This window comes from Sceloporus undulatus, chromosome 1, assembly GCF_019175285.1.
Source record: "Sceloporus undulatus isolate JIND9_A2432 ecotype Alabama chromosome 1, SceUnd_v1.1, whole genome shotgun sequence".
NCBI lineage: Eukaryota > Metazoa > Chordata > Lepidosauria > Squamata > Phrynosomatidae > Sceloporus > Sceloporus undulatus.
The window spans coordinates 323,823,548-323,838,682 of NC_056522.1; the positions used below are offsets into that span (position 1 = coordinate 323,823,548).

General features: G+C 40.7%; 2 protein-coding genes across 2 annotated transcripts in view; one reads left to right on the plus strand and one right to left on the minus strand.

Moving 5' to 3' along the window:
• CHRM5 (cholinergic receptor muscarinic 5) overlaps window positions 1–15,135 on the minus strand; it is a 99,663-nt gene that overhangs the window by 79,337 nt on the left and 5,191 nt on the right. The gene's annotated exons all lie outside the window — the stretch shown is intronic.
• Window positions 1–15,135, plus strand: part of AVEN (apoptosis and caspase activation inhibitor) — a 166,175-nt gene that overhangs the window by 58,255 nt on the left and 92,785 nt on the right. The gene's annotated exons all lie outside the window — the stretch shown is intronic.

The window sequence follows — 15,135 nt, forward strand, 5'->3', positions numbered from 1 at the left end:
CTGGGTCATACCGACCAGATGGCTGCCCAACCTCGATCTGCATCGGTCCCTGACTCTCCGGGGTCATACCGACTGGATGGCTGCCCAACATGGATCCTCATCAGTCCCTGACTCTCTGGGGTCATACCGACTGGATGGCTGCCCAACATGGATCCTCATCCGTCCCTGACTCTTTGGAGTCATACCGACTGGATGGCTGCCCAACATGGATCCTCATCGATCCCCGACTCTCTTGGGTCATACTGACCGGATGGCTGCCCAACCTCGATCTGCATCGGTCCCTGACTCTCCGGAGTCATACCGACTGGATGGCAGCCCAACGTGGATCCTCATCGGTCCCTGACTCCCTGGGATCATACCGATTGGCTTGCAGCCTGACATCGACCCTCATGGGTCCCTGGCTCTCCGGTGCCAAACCAATTGGACGGCTGCCCAACTTCGATATGCATCGGTCTCTGACTCCCTGGAGTCAGATTCATTGACTTATAGCCCAGGTTCAAGCCTCGTCAGTCCCTGACTCTCCGAGGTCCAACCATTTGGCTGGCTGAAAGGCTTGGATCTTCATCGATCCCGGACTCTTAGGGGTCAAACTGTTTGGCTAGCTGTCCAATCTGGATCCTCATCAGTCCCTGAATCTCTGGGGTCATACTGCTTGACTTGCAGCCTGACTTCGTTCCTCATTGGTCCCTGACTCTTCAGGGTCAAACCGGTTGCCTGGCAGCCCGACTTCGATCCTCATCGGTCCCATACCAACAGTATGGCAGCCTGACTTCGATCCTCGTTGGTGCCTGACTCTCTGGAGTCATACCGATTGACCTGTAGCCTGACATTGATCTTCGTTGGTCCCTAACTCTCTGGGTCAAACTGATTGGCTGGCTGCCAGGCTTTGATCTTCATTGGTCCCTGACTTTCAGGACTAATTCCGATTGGCTTGCAGCTTGATTTCTACCTTTGTCAGCCCCTGACTCTTCGGAGTCAAACTGATATGGGATGTTAGCCAGATTGCCATCATTGTATGGCTGCATTTCGTCCTGACTCTCCTTTGAGAAGACGAATATTAAGAGTCCAACGTTGGTACCGTGCAAAGCTGCACAAGAGGATTCGAATGCAGCTGGCTTTTCAGTTCTGAGGGCCATTATTGATACCGTCGCATGCGCCTTGCTGCTACCGGGTGCATTTTGTGGCCACGATTAGCTGTTCCCAACAGCCAGTATGGATGATGCTGGTTTGGGTTCAAAGCCATGGTTGTTCCCTCTGTACCGAGGTTAACTATCATCAAGCGCTCTATCAATTTGGGCCATGAGGTGCCTTATCCCTCAAACCACCACCAGTGGTCACTTCTTTGCCTCTGAGCCAAAAATGGTTACCCTGACATACTCTAGTCCCATTTCATTCAAAATTGAGACTTTTTTCAGGTTGCTGCCTCGGTATTGAGTAATGCCAGCATCACAGGACAGTTATACAGTCCAAATATTCCTTCTGTACCGAGACATGACATCACGACTATCCCTATATAGCCAATTCGGGGGAGATGGTGCTTCCTCCATACTGAGGGAGGACATCACCATTTGTACGCTACAATTTATGACGACGTCCTTCATCTTAGACTGGACGGCTAAATGTTGCTTAATGCAGAAATTCAAGTGTGACTTCTGAGTTGGCCCCTGTAAAATTTGGGAGCACAGTTGATTTACTCTGGGTACAGATAATCCTTCACCGTATGGACGGCTTCAGGACTGTACAATCAAATCTCATAAATTGGTTCGTCGCTTTCATACCTAGGGACGCTACCATTATACAACCAGTACCAGCTCAATTGTGATCATCTTGTTCCCTCCATGGGGGGCTTTGATACCAAAGCACAGAAACCATCATTCATAGGGAAAGGTTTTGCCACTTCCCAATGTGAGTGTCACCTAAGGCAGTTGATGCCTATTATCAAAGGCCACTATATATAGTGAGAAATACATGTCTATTTCCCATAGCCCTTCCAAAGGGTTTTTGTCAATGCCACTCTCTTCCTTGGAACAGATGGCAAACAACTGCCACAATTCCTTTCCATTTTCTCCTCTGGGCAGGAATGCCCTCTGGGGACATCCCTCGATTTTGAGCCACCATTTAAAGATCTGTCCACCCTATGGATACTTGGAGATCTCGAGGTTTGCATAACTGTCTCATCTCTCCTGGCCGATTGATGTCATACCATCCTAATTCTCCTGAACCTCTGGTCCAAGGCGTCGATTGGGTGAGGTGACAATATTTCAGACCTCCACCTGCAACCCTAACAAGGCTAACCATGCATTCTGCAAATTTCTTTGGGCATCTCTCCCCTAAGGGAGTCCTGTGCTCCACCTAATTGCTATGCACTGTCACAGTGTACTTCACGCTTCATTACGCGCCCTGGACCTATACGATAAGGGTTTTTGAGCCACTGTTATATGGTCTCTAAGTCCTTCTGCTCATACTGGCGTGTTGCAGTAGATTAATGCTACAGCTTGAGTCGTTCCTCTTAAGCATTAGGGATAACGTTATCATGATTTCTGTCATATTGCCTGGTGTTTTGCACCAGCTGGCTAGAATTGGACTTTGTGGCTCTTAACGTCTATTCCAGCTCCACTGCTCTGAACATTTTTGTTCCTAGGGCCCATTCATGATGGATTGACACCAGTTCACTCCTGCTATACTGTTTGACTACCAGTTCTGGCTGTTCTTGCCATCTCTCAATATCCTTGATACAGCGTCTACAGGACATCATGTCATGGGATACCATCCCCACAGGGACTTCTTTCAACCTGACAGTGTGGTATCCTTTCACTTTTACAATGCTGTGACTAGTCTTATTGGCATCATACCAGCCACTGTTGTTTTTCTTTCTCGTTTTCACCAAGATCTGCATGCTTCATGCTGATAGCCTGGAACATTACGCTCAGATACAGCGTGCCTTGTGTGCCACAACAACTGGATCTTGCAATCTCCTCTATTCTAGTCAGAAATTTGTTGTGACTTAATGAGATAATATTCCTCCTCTCTGGTGTCCACCGTTGTTCCAGGAATCATTGCTGGAGCTCTTCTCCAGTTCGATCTCATTAGGCTCTCTCTCTATGAATGCACTTTTCAACCATCTCATTGTTGACCACAGATTGTCTTTTCATACTCTGTAAAGAGAACATTTAGCCCTAGACTAACTAGTATTCTAGGCTGTGTCTGTCACTGCCAGAATCTCCAAATCATGGCTTCGAGAGGCTTTATCAGGCTACTGCATGTTTCCTACTTTCAAGATTCTTTGAATGACATGCCTCAAGTTTGAGGGCTTTGTAAGCCCCTCTTTCCTAAATACCAACATCCCGGCCTGTGCAGCCTTGCATTGTTGTGAGCTCTTTGCCTTTCATGTTGGATTCAATCCACCTTTTGGATTAGACAAGGTCTGTATACCAGACCTTCGTGCTTGGCATCTTCCAATAGCTGCTCACAGTAGTGAGATTCCTTATATTCCATGTCACTCACCTATTCGGTGGCTTTGGCATAATCTCCATTACCAAGAAATCTGTGCTATCTAGGTCAGGGTTTTTCTCTGCCCTTAGTTTACACCTGCCATTTATTATGGACCATCAAAGTTTACCTACAGTCTGTGCAACATATGGTTAACTGGCAAGCCTGTTTTTCTACCAATGGGCATGTTTCACCTGCATTGGTGACTGTTCCACTACATCTCAGTATTTCTACATGACTCTGTAGAGTCATTATGTCAGCGGGACTGTTCGTTCCTATGTTTGCATGCCCTTAGGATTGGTTTCCCACCTGGTGGTTCTATTTGGGGTCAATATGCCTTTCTTGTGTGGCATGGCACTCCCACCTCCACTGACCTAAGCTTGCTAGTCTAACCCATTTGTGTGATTCGCAGAGACCACGAAGAAGAAGGACAGGTTGCTTACCTGTAACAGTATTTCTTCGAGTGGTCATCTGCGAATTCACACAAATCCCGCCCATCCTCCCCACACAGTCGTGCCCTGCCTCTCCTTCCGTCCTGGGCTGCTGCTACACGGCGTCCATGGAACTGAGGGTTTAGGAGGGAAACCGACTGAAAAAGGCAGTTGGAGAGTGGGTGGGGCTACCGCCAAAACGCCTTTAATCTCTCCAAGAAGGTTCCGAAGCTAACTGTGCAGGCACAGAATGATAACCCATTTGTGTGAATTCGCAGATGACCACTCGAAGAAATACTGTTACAGGTAAGCAACCTGTCCTTCTCCCTTAGAAGTTCTTTCAGTGAACTTTCTAATAGATGTCTACACTTGATCTTAGCCAAAAGGCCGAGAAGCGACCTCCCACTGCATATCCTCATAGTACAGCCCATACTATTCAGGAGTGTCATCCAAAACTCCAGAGATACTTTTCGCATGGCACTTTTGCGTGGACGGACAATCCTGCTGCTCATGCAACTATTGGATCCAAACAAAGCTCTGGACACTTGCAGTTCAGTCTTATCTTACACAATTTTAAGACGATAAGAAAATAATGTGGTTATTTTTATGTAGCCAAAAAGAGGCACTGTCCCTGCATGAGGGTTGTGGTTGGAGGAAGAGGGTGTTAGCAGGTCTGGAGGAATCCCAAGAATTGCAAAAGTAGGAGAGAAAAACCTGTAGGAAAGTTCCAGAAAATTGCTTTGCTGGATAGCTAGAGTAATGAACTGGAGAAGTTTACACTGCAACATTTTGTTGCAGGTTCCAGTTGTAAAGGCTTGTTATTGTTGTTGTTGTGCGCCTTCAAATTCTTTCCAACTTATGGTGAACCTAAGGCACACCTATCATAGGGTTTTTCATGGCAGGTTTCTTCAGGGGGGGGGGGGGGGTTGCCATTGCCATCCTCTGAGGCTGAGAGAGTGTGACTTGCTCAAAATCACCCAATGGGTTTACCTGGTTGAGCCTGGATTTGGTCTCTGGTTTCCAAAGTCATGGTCTAATGCTCAAACCACCACACCATGCTGATTCATGTGAAGGCTTACATGTTAATATATATTACTACATTCAGTGTGACCTGCCTTTAAAAAAGCATCTGTGGGATTACAGCCTTAACCTTCTTGCCTAGAGTCTTTTCATATGTGCAGATAAAGTCAAGCAGAAATTGTTCTTTTGTTTATAAGCACATATGTCTCTGCAATGTATTTGAATTTTATAATCCAATGTTGTATGCTGTATTATGTTCCTAGCATGTTTATAGTGCTTTATATAGTTACAAAGTAATGTTTTAATTGCTGTAGCAAACAGTATACATGCTTGTTCAGGAAATATAGGAATTCAAAATGGGAAACATGATTTGAGTAAATTATTTAAATAGTTTTAACTTAGACTACCCTGATAAATTATCCTGCATTTGATCTCCGAGGAAAAATGGATGTACTCAAGGAAATGCACACACGATTGATCCCAGGGAGTTACTGACATATAAAATAGCAGAAAATGTGAACTGAAAAAATGGCTAAGATAATTACCTCAGTTGGTTGAACCACAACTTGTTGTATGAAAATAACAGAGAAATTAATCAGGTCCCTTTAAATATACACCAAGATATCAAACTATTATAATAAAATAATCAAATGTAGAAATTGGTGCCATTGTGGGCTGGATTTCCATCTGTTCAACATTTCCTTTCTAAGTTTCCAACATTACATATATATTTTTTTTCCTTGATCAAACAATCTGTCCCCCTTTTATACATTTTGAAGTGAGAGGAACAAGAAATGTCAGAACTGAATTCTCTATCACAGAGAAATAAAATGAAGGTAGTTGTTATGTCATTTCAAAGCATGTGCATCTTTACAAATTATTTTAATACAACAGGCTTTTTCTTGCTCTGAATGGCATATATTGTTCAGTAAAAATGCTATCAAACGATTTTTAAAACTTGCAGTGTGTGATACTGCACAGCAAGATTCAGTGTGTTGTAAAACTTTCTTCTCTTAAATTGATCAGTGCTTTGTGGAAAATCTGTCTCTATTTTTAATCGAATAGGGTAGGGGAGGACATTTAGTTAGAGTGATGACCATAATTACACATGAGATGGTTGATAGTGGCTTTGCCTTTGACATTTTGTCAGCAGTTGTCAGTTTGAATTCACCTATACCTTCCAATATTTCTCTTCCCCATCACTCTTGGTCTCAGATATAAAACTCAAGCTATACTATCATCTTCTAGTATTTGAAATGTTATTGTCCTGTGAACCTCATCTTTCCATTACACTGGGCCCTCCACATTCACTGGGGTTAGGGGCACTGGCATAGGGATGTGGTGGCTCAGTGGTTAAGACGCTGACTCTGTTGATTGCAAGATCGAAAGGTAGGCAATGTGAGGTCCAAGTGCTGCAGGACAGAGTGAGTTCCCATCACTAGTCCCAGCTCCTGCCTACCTAGCAGTTTGAAATCATGTAAAAGTGCAAGTAGAGTACCACTTCAGTAACGCTCTGGAGTACCACCAGCAAGTAGAGTACCACTCTGGAGTTGTCTTTGGACAACACTGGCTCTTTGGCTTAGTAACAGAGATGAGTGCTGCCCCCTACAGTTGGACAAGACTTGACAACCTTGTCAAAGGGGAAACTTTTATCTTTTAGGGGAACAGGACCCCCATGAAAGTGAGAAAAAAAACCCGTAAATAAAATACCATTATTTTCTAATCCTGACAAAACACCTCTCTAGGTATCTCTAGGTCCTGCAGTGCAACTCCATGGTCAACATCTGATGGAGGACTTACAAATTCCTAGAGAAGTGTTTTCTCTAGTAATCTCTAGGTCCTTCAGTGCAACTCTAACATCTGTGTCCAACAGAGTTGCACAGGAGGACTTAGAGATCCTTAGAGAGAATACAGTCACTCCGCATAACTTGTGGTTCTGAGATCTGCGACCTTGAATATCCACAGAGGGGGTGACCTGTGCTATTTCTAATGGTGCACGCACCTGGCACGCACATCTGGGCCGCACACCTGAGGGCACACACCATTCAAGCCTATGAAGCTGGAATATGTGTGAGCCTCTGTTTTTGCAGGGAGGGGGTCCGAAATGGATCTCCCGCAAAAAAGGAGGGCCAACTGTATATTAATCAAATCTGCAAAAGTCAAAGCCACAAATGTGGAGGGACAACTGTATTTTGAAGTAAGCTTCTATTATTCATAGTTACAGCACTGCATTTTCCTAAACATGATATCTGATTGATAGTTTAAAACTTGAGTTGTGACTTTAAGCACTGAGGATTAGCACAAGCGCAGGCAACTCTGTGGTCTGAAACATACAGTAGATGTTCTGGATCTTAAGGACACTGCAGTCAATTAATTAATAAATTAAACAAATAAAAGTAATTAGAAATTATGAGAAATAAAACCATAATTATAGCAATGATTATGAGTCACAAAGCGAGAGGTCATTAAGTAATACTGTCAGTAGCACATCTTAATTTTATTCCAGCAAGTTAATAATACTGAATTGGCAGAAAACTGAATGTAAGTAGAATTTAACTGCTTAGTCTTAGCAAAAGAGGACTGGACTGAATTTCAGCAATATATCAGTTTTAGAGGGGAATGCAATTAAAATGACAATGAAAGTTTGTATGTCTCACTTCAGTGAAGACCTTGAAAGTAAAGAATAGTCTTGCCCATTTCCTAATCTGAATTGTCTATAGCTGTTCTAGAAATATCATACTTCCATGAGCTGGCGTATTGCAAGTATGCTGTTAAAGGAAGGTCATTTGATTCACCTCTCAGTAAAGGTTGAAAATGAGTCAAACAAACAAACTACCCCCTCTCTTGCTTGGCTTCTTTGAGAGAGAGAGCCTTCAGGAACTCTGAATGGTGACTTCTACATCATTCAGCACTGAAATCTGAAACGGACAGCCTGTATTACATAGCTCTTGGAACATACTTCAGTATAATACTGCATTTTTTCACCCTTTATTGTCTTACTATGAAAGATGTCTCTTGGAAGGACATGTTTGTGTCTTATATGTCTATTAATCTCCCTCACATTTTCACTGTTTTATACATGCTACTTGATTGTTAAATAACTTCTTAGTGGTGCAGTTGGATTATCATCATCTTTTAAAAGAAAGTAGATGGGATTGAAATGGAAATAGATGTAGGCTTCCATTTGTAAACACATTGTTATTCATACCAATTGTCCTTCTGACATTATTTTTTTCTTGGAACAATGCCTTGAACTAAAGGAATGTTCATGTTGCATGCTGTATTCCCAAAATGGCAGTTCAGTCATTTTGACAAATATAGGAGTGAAGTGCAGCTTCATGGTACTATGGTTGTGACTAGATGTAATGAATGGTCGCAATTACATAGTCAAGAATACCAACAAAGAGAGGTCTCTGGGGATAAAGAACGTAAAGGAAAAGGTTTTCCCTTTGTCAAATTTGTCTAGTTGTGTCTGACTTAAGGGGCGGTGTTCATCTCCGTTATTTAGCTGCCGTTACTTAGCCGAGGGAGCCAGTATTGTCAAAGATAACTCTGTGGTCATGTAACCAGCATGACTGCATGGAACGCTGTTACTTTCCCACTGATGTGGTATGTACTTATCTCCTTGCACTTCTACACGCTTTTGAACTGCTTGATCTGTATAACAACAACAGAGACCTTGTTCAAAACTTGCTGGATCAAGATATTCTACCCCACACAGATTTCCCCTTATCTACCAAGCTAAGCACTTTATCAAAAGAAGAAACAAATGTAATTAGCATAATTTGCTCTTGAGAAACCTGGGTTGTCTCTTTACAATTGCATAGCTTTTTGTTGAATTAATTTTGTTGAATTTTTCCACTGAACTATACTCAGCAAGGTTTATTTCTGAGTTGGTATACTGTTCATCTTAATTATCATCATAATAAAACAATATCCAAAATAAATGTTTTGATATTAAAGAATGTGATGTAGTAATCCATGTCTTTGCGAAGTTCATTATATGTTTTGCAGCCATGTGGGAAGGACACTACCCTAACTTTGCAAGACCTGAGCAGGCTATTTAGTAACAGGGTCTCTTGGGAATCTTTCATTTTTAGTTTTACCACATGTTGAAACTGTCTTGATAACAACAACAAGTTAATAAGGGAAGATCAGTGTGCCATTATAGAAGGGTTAGAATGAATTAAGATGAACAGTAAAAATGATATGATTGTAAAATTAATCGCATCTTGTGTGAAGACTAGAAATGATAAATTGAGCATTTTTACATTTTTCCACAGTATGGGCACATACAGGATTATGCTATAAATCCACAGGACAGGATCTGCATTTTCTTTGTATTTGCTCAGGACCATGGTAATATCTGTGGCTTAAGTGGTTTAAGTGATTTATGGCTGTGTACAAGGAGGGATCTTACTGTTATTTACTGATTGTAATAAATGGTGTATGTGTTGTTATTTGGTTAAAAATACAGATCTGAAAGATAGTTCAGCATGGTTCTGACATTGGGGTGAACAGTTTGTTGTGTCCTAGTGTTGCAAAATTTAGTGTGACTGATCCAGTAATACTGAACCAAAACTTGTCCACTGTCACTTTGTTCATACTGCTGCCTCTTTTTCCACCTACATGTTCCTCATTCATACCAGACTCCACATTAATTATCTGTTCCATTTCCTCACTATTTATTTCATTTTGTCAGCCTCCTCTTCATCTTTGTAGCTTTTGAACATTACCTTCTTTTCTCATCATTTATGTCTGAATGTGACAAGATGGGGAAAGTGAAGAGCAGAGACTTAAGATGAGAGAACAATCTAACAATCAACAAAGGAAATTTAGGCATCGTGTGATGTAAAATTAGCTGGGTCTAAATATAACCTGATAATATTTACCTGTAAAAGTATAATCTGCATACAGTATTTTAGCTTGTCAAAGTCGTGCAAGCCTTCGATATGGGCCATCATGTCAAAATAAGAAAATGTTGGTGCTTACCTCAAGGGTTTATAGTTTAACAATAGGAAAGAAATCAGTGGTTAGGAAAGAAACTGTGATACAGAAGTCTGTGTTGAGCTCTGTTGTAAAAATCATGAATGTTTAGTCCATTTGGCAAGCAACTAGAGCTGCCCCTTAAGTGCAGTTTCTACCATGCTGGTTGACTTTAGTGAATCTTAGGCTGCTGTTATGATGAGTACAGGTCAGATGTACTGCTCAGTGTTGACACACAGCTCAGGTTAGTTTTGGTAGTTCACTTGTTTCATGGATAGGAAGCAGTAGAATGGAATGGGAATTAGGTTTGATTCACAACCAGGCTCGCCTTTCCTTATTAGAAAGCTTTCTTTGCTTGGAATCAGAGAGTCAACAAAAGATAATTACTCACAAAGCATGGCCAAGATACAGGATAAGTATAAAATATACTTATAAGTACAGTATGCCCTCCGTATTGGTGAATTTGCCATCCACGGATTTAACCATCTGCAGATGGCAAGCCCCCATTTTTCTTAACAGCGGCACATACAGGCTGCTGTTCTGCACTGCCATTAAACAAAGTGGGACTTGAGCATTTGCAGATTTTGGTATCTGTGGGTGGTGGTGGTGGTGGAACAGGTTCCCCACAGATACAGAGGTCTGAATATATAAGAAAAAGCTACAAAGTTTCATGTTCCTTACATTTAGCAGCAATGTGAGCCTAGACTGCTTTCTGTGAAGGTTCAGATTATGTGAAACCCATAGAATAATAAAATAAATTGTTTTGAAGGTTACTGCCCTTCTGATCTGGCATTTAACTAATACAGAACTGATTTTTTATGGTTACAGGTAGGAAGAAGGGGGAAAGCCTAACAGATAGTGGTACTGGATCTCATTGTTTTTGGTTGGTTGTACTTTCTTGCTTTGGTTTGAAAAAAGATAGAATTTCTCCTCATGAATTCAGTTTTGGAAGTACTTCCTTTCAATTTTATTTTGGAATGAATCTTTTGAGGTTAGATGCTTGACTGATTGATAAACAGCTTTGAATAGATCAGTTTTTCCAGGCTTTTGAAACTTTAATTTCATTTTCATTTATCTCCTTGTGGGTGAATGTGTAAAATGTCAATATGTTATTTTAAATTCTTGATTTGCTCTCCTATTTATCTGGCCTTACTTTCTCATCTAGATTTTCCTGTTATTGAATCTTGGATCAGCCTTCCGCAACTTAAAAGTAAAAGCTTAATAAATTCAACTGGTTGTTTTAAATTGGGTAATCTTTCAAAATGTGTTGATACCGTTATGGTTATTGGATAGACCATAATGGCCTAGGATGATCGTTGGATATTTCATTCGTACAGTATAAGCTAATGACAGGATAGCTGGGAATTTCTCTTGCGATCCACATTACAGTTTGGAAAATGAGAAGAACATCAAGGAGTGGGGCAGGAGAAGAGACAAAACAAGAAACTGTATATTGTTTTAAATATGAAAGTTAATGTCTTTCTTTAGCTTAAATTTGCTGTAGCAGAGAACATATCCAGTGGTACCACTAGGACTGGTGTCACCCAGTGTAGGGTGGCAGTCGTAGTGGCAGTTAGCCCCTAACCTCCCTCTGCCTTGCCTGCCTGGCCGCCCAGTTGCGGAAAGATCCAGGCGGCTAGCCAGGTGGGTGGGCAAGTCAGTGGATATTCCTGCCCCCTTCTCTCTCTGTCTCACTCACCCTTCTGCCCAGCTGTGGAAAGACCCAGATGGCTGGACATGTGGGTGAGCAGGGCAATGCTCTGCAATGGAGACATCCTCCCCCCTTTAGCAGAGGCACACTAGCGGCAGCGGGGAGCAGCAGGTGCAGGGGGTGGGTTTGAGATGGACAATGAGCAAGCACCCCATGGGAGTTCACCCCTTCTCTGGGCTTTCATGTGGTTTGGTGCGCACCCACTCCACCTCAACCCCCCCCCCCCGAGTTTAGTTTTGTTAGGCTGCCTGTGTTGACTTCTAAGGATCTTCTGTAGGAATACCTGTTTGCTTCTGCTTTTGTATTTCTAAATTTGCATGTCTATTCCTATATTTGTAAATTAAGGAAATATCGCAGTGATGCTAAAAATGTCATCTAGTGGAAACAAAAATGTGTAAAAACTTCCTCTGGAATTTCCCAGGTTTCAAGGACATAGAGAGTATTCAGCCATGCTCCTCTGTGAAGTGATTCACCATTGTTTTTATTATTATTATTATGTGTTTGAGTTTCCTTTTGCGTTTTTCATGGTTTTAATAATCCATGCCCCATATACTCAATTCTGGTACTGCTTGTTCCATAACTTGTGAACTTGAAGAATTTAAATGTACCATTTCATTTTCTGTCTTTTGCAGTTATTATAAAAGCTGTGTGCAGCAAATGGCAGTTTTCCCTAGAGCCTGAGAAATACAATATGACTTTAGGAAAGTGTTTATCAAGTCATATCAAGAAGCAAGCATTTATATACAGCAGTTTTACAGTCTATTTAATTTAATTTAAAGAAAAAGTAATATGCATTTATAGAAAAATATGTTATTTAGTTATGGTGTCTTGACTAGTGAGGACCACAGCAAAATGAGTGAAACAAATAATTATTTTTAAAAACTCAACTTTAAATTTAGTTATATCTTTGCTTTTATAGAGTGTGGATCAATATCTGCTAATGGATACTTGAATATAATCACACATACCCAATGCAGTCACTACTTTATTTTGTGTCAGATTTTGGTTCGTGCCCCATTTTTGTTTTATAGTATGAACGCTACCAATTTGAGGAATAGAGGCTGATTGATATGAAATGTCTCCTATGTTTTGCCAGTCTGACCACATTCAGATTATTTCTACACCTGCTTCATTACTCATTAGCGCACTCTCTCTCTCTCCCCCTCTCTGTGTATGCACTCCTTGTTCTTTAAGTAAGATAAACAAGTGTGTTTCCTCTACATATGTATTTAGTGTTTATTTAAGGAACTGCTTGCCTTCAGTTCCTAAAGAAGAAACATGTGTGGACAGGAACATAAGAAGAACCTTGTGTACAGCCTTATTTCCCACTGCCAGCTAGAAGATCACAAACAAGACATCAGGGCAAAAATTCCTCTCCTGTTGTTTTCTCAGCAGATGATATTGATATCATAAGGACTTCATGAAATTATCCAAAGTAACGAAATGAACATAAATATGTGCAGTAGACAGAGAATTTTCCATACATATGGATAGCTGTATACAAAATCTTCCCCCTTATATAGAATATTATTTATATTTAAGCAACCAGAACAATTTTCCACTTAATGCTACTGTGGCCCCTATTATAGTAAAAGTAGTAATTAGGAAAATTGATTAGGAGAAAAACCCTGCCTGAACTTGTAAAAACAAAGAAAAGAGAACAGGGAGATGTGCGTGTGTTTGTGTCAGAGAGAGAAAGAAGGAATGATTGTATCCTTAACTCTTTTTTTGTTTTAAAAATACAGCAATGAAGTGATCATGCTATTAATTCTACACATTATTATTCTGTGCATTGTTTGTTGTTGTTAACTGTGTTTGAGTTGACTTTGACTCATGGCGACCCTATGAGTGAGACACATCCAAGTCTCCCTGTTTTCACCTACTCTGCTCAGGTCCTGTAGGCTCAGGGCTGTGACCGCCTTGATTGAATCTATCCATCTACTATGCAGCCTTCCTCTTTTTTTGCTGCCCTCTATCTTCCCTAGCAATATTGTCTTTTCCAGTGAGTTGTGTCTTTTCATTATGTGGTCAAAGTATGACAGCCTCTGTTCGGTTATCTTGGCTCCCAAGGAGATGTCAGGTCTGATCTGCTCCCATTTGTTTGATTTTCTGGCTGTCCATGGCATGCTCAGCACTTCAGCACCACTTCTCCGGCACTAGATCTTTAGTAATACTTGCCAGACTATATAGGTATGTGGGAGGAGAATGTATTTTGATATTATTGATACTACAGTATTGTTCAACAGTTGCTAAATGTGAGTGATACAGAAATGTCCATATTTTTGTCACAGGCTGTGTACTGTTGGGTTAGAAAAGTAGATACCACTCTGAAAAACAAGCTTGCCAGTGACCTGAATTCAGTACTAAACATTAATGGGTGCAAAATGCATCTACAACTCTGAAAATGGAGCATTTGTTCCAGACCCTAAAGTTTAAGTGTTTCCATGGAAAGTTTTCACTATGCAGTCACACTACATTATTCCATGAATTTTAAGGGAGATCTAGATGCTAATGTCTTAAATTTGTAACTATTATATGTTACAGAATCAAATGTACAGTATATGACAGTGTGGATATTGATTGTATCCACTCTTTTTGGATATGTCTGTAGCTGACAGAGTAAATTATAGCATGGGATAAATTAATGAAATGTACTCTTTGAAATGATAATTGATTTTGCCAGTCAGGTTTTTTTTAATTGTGAAAGATTTATCAAAGCAACAGTATAGTAAGTAATAGAGTAATCTGAACGCATTGTTCCACTATATTGCTGTGCATCATTTACATGTGCACTTTATAGAAGGAAGAAATTGCTTTGTGTCTCAATGTTCAGATGGATATGATTGGGCAGGTTAACTATTTCATTTGAATAGGGTGAGATCTGCAAATCTTCCTGTTCCTAATAGATCATCACAGATCCAGAGTGTTGGTCCTTATAAGTTTCAGCTTTATGAAAAGTCAGCTCTTTTGAGGGAAATATATATACATCTAAACATCTTGTGTGAGACAGTCAACCCGTTGGGGGGAAAATGCTTCTATGAAATCTACTTTCGGGGCACAGCCAAAATGTTGAAAGATCAGACATACGAATGTGGCAAATGTTCAGAGCGTTGGTGAAATAGCTGACTCTGGCTTTGATAAGCATAGTTTGCATTCCAAGAATTAATCAGTTAAAGGCTTTGGTAAGATTTATTGAAGGAATTGCTTGTTTTTCTGCATTTTAAAAAATTGTTGACAGATTGTTATGCCTTTCTTGCAACAATTTTTATCTGAAATAGTTTAATACTAGTGTAGTTGGTGACACCATTTGTTATTAATCAGCAGCAGATGTATTTACTGATTTTAATGCAAACACAAGTCTTGTGTAAAATTTTCATCACAACTTTTTTATGAAGCAGATTTTTTTTAGTGACAAGGCCTTCATTTTATGTTTGAAAAATGGGGACGGGGGGGGGGGGGAGAATGGCAAAATTGTCAGTGGTAATAAACAAAAGGATG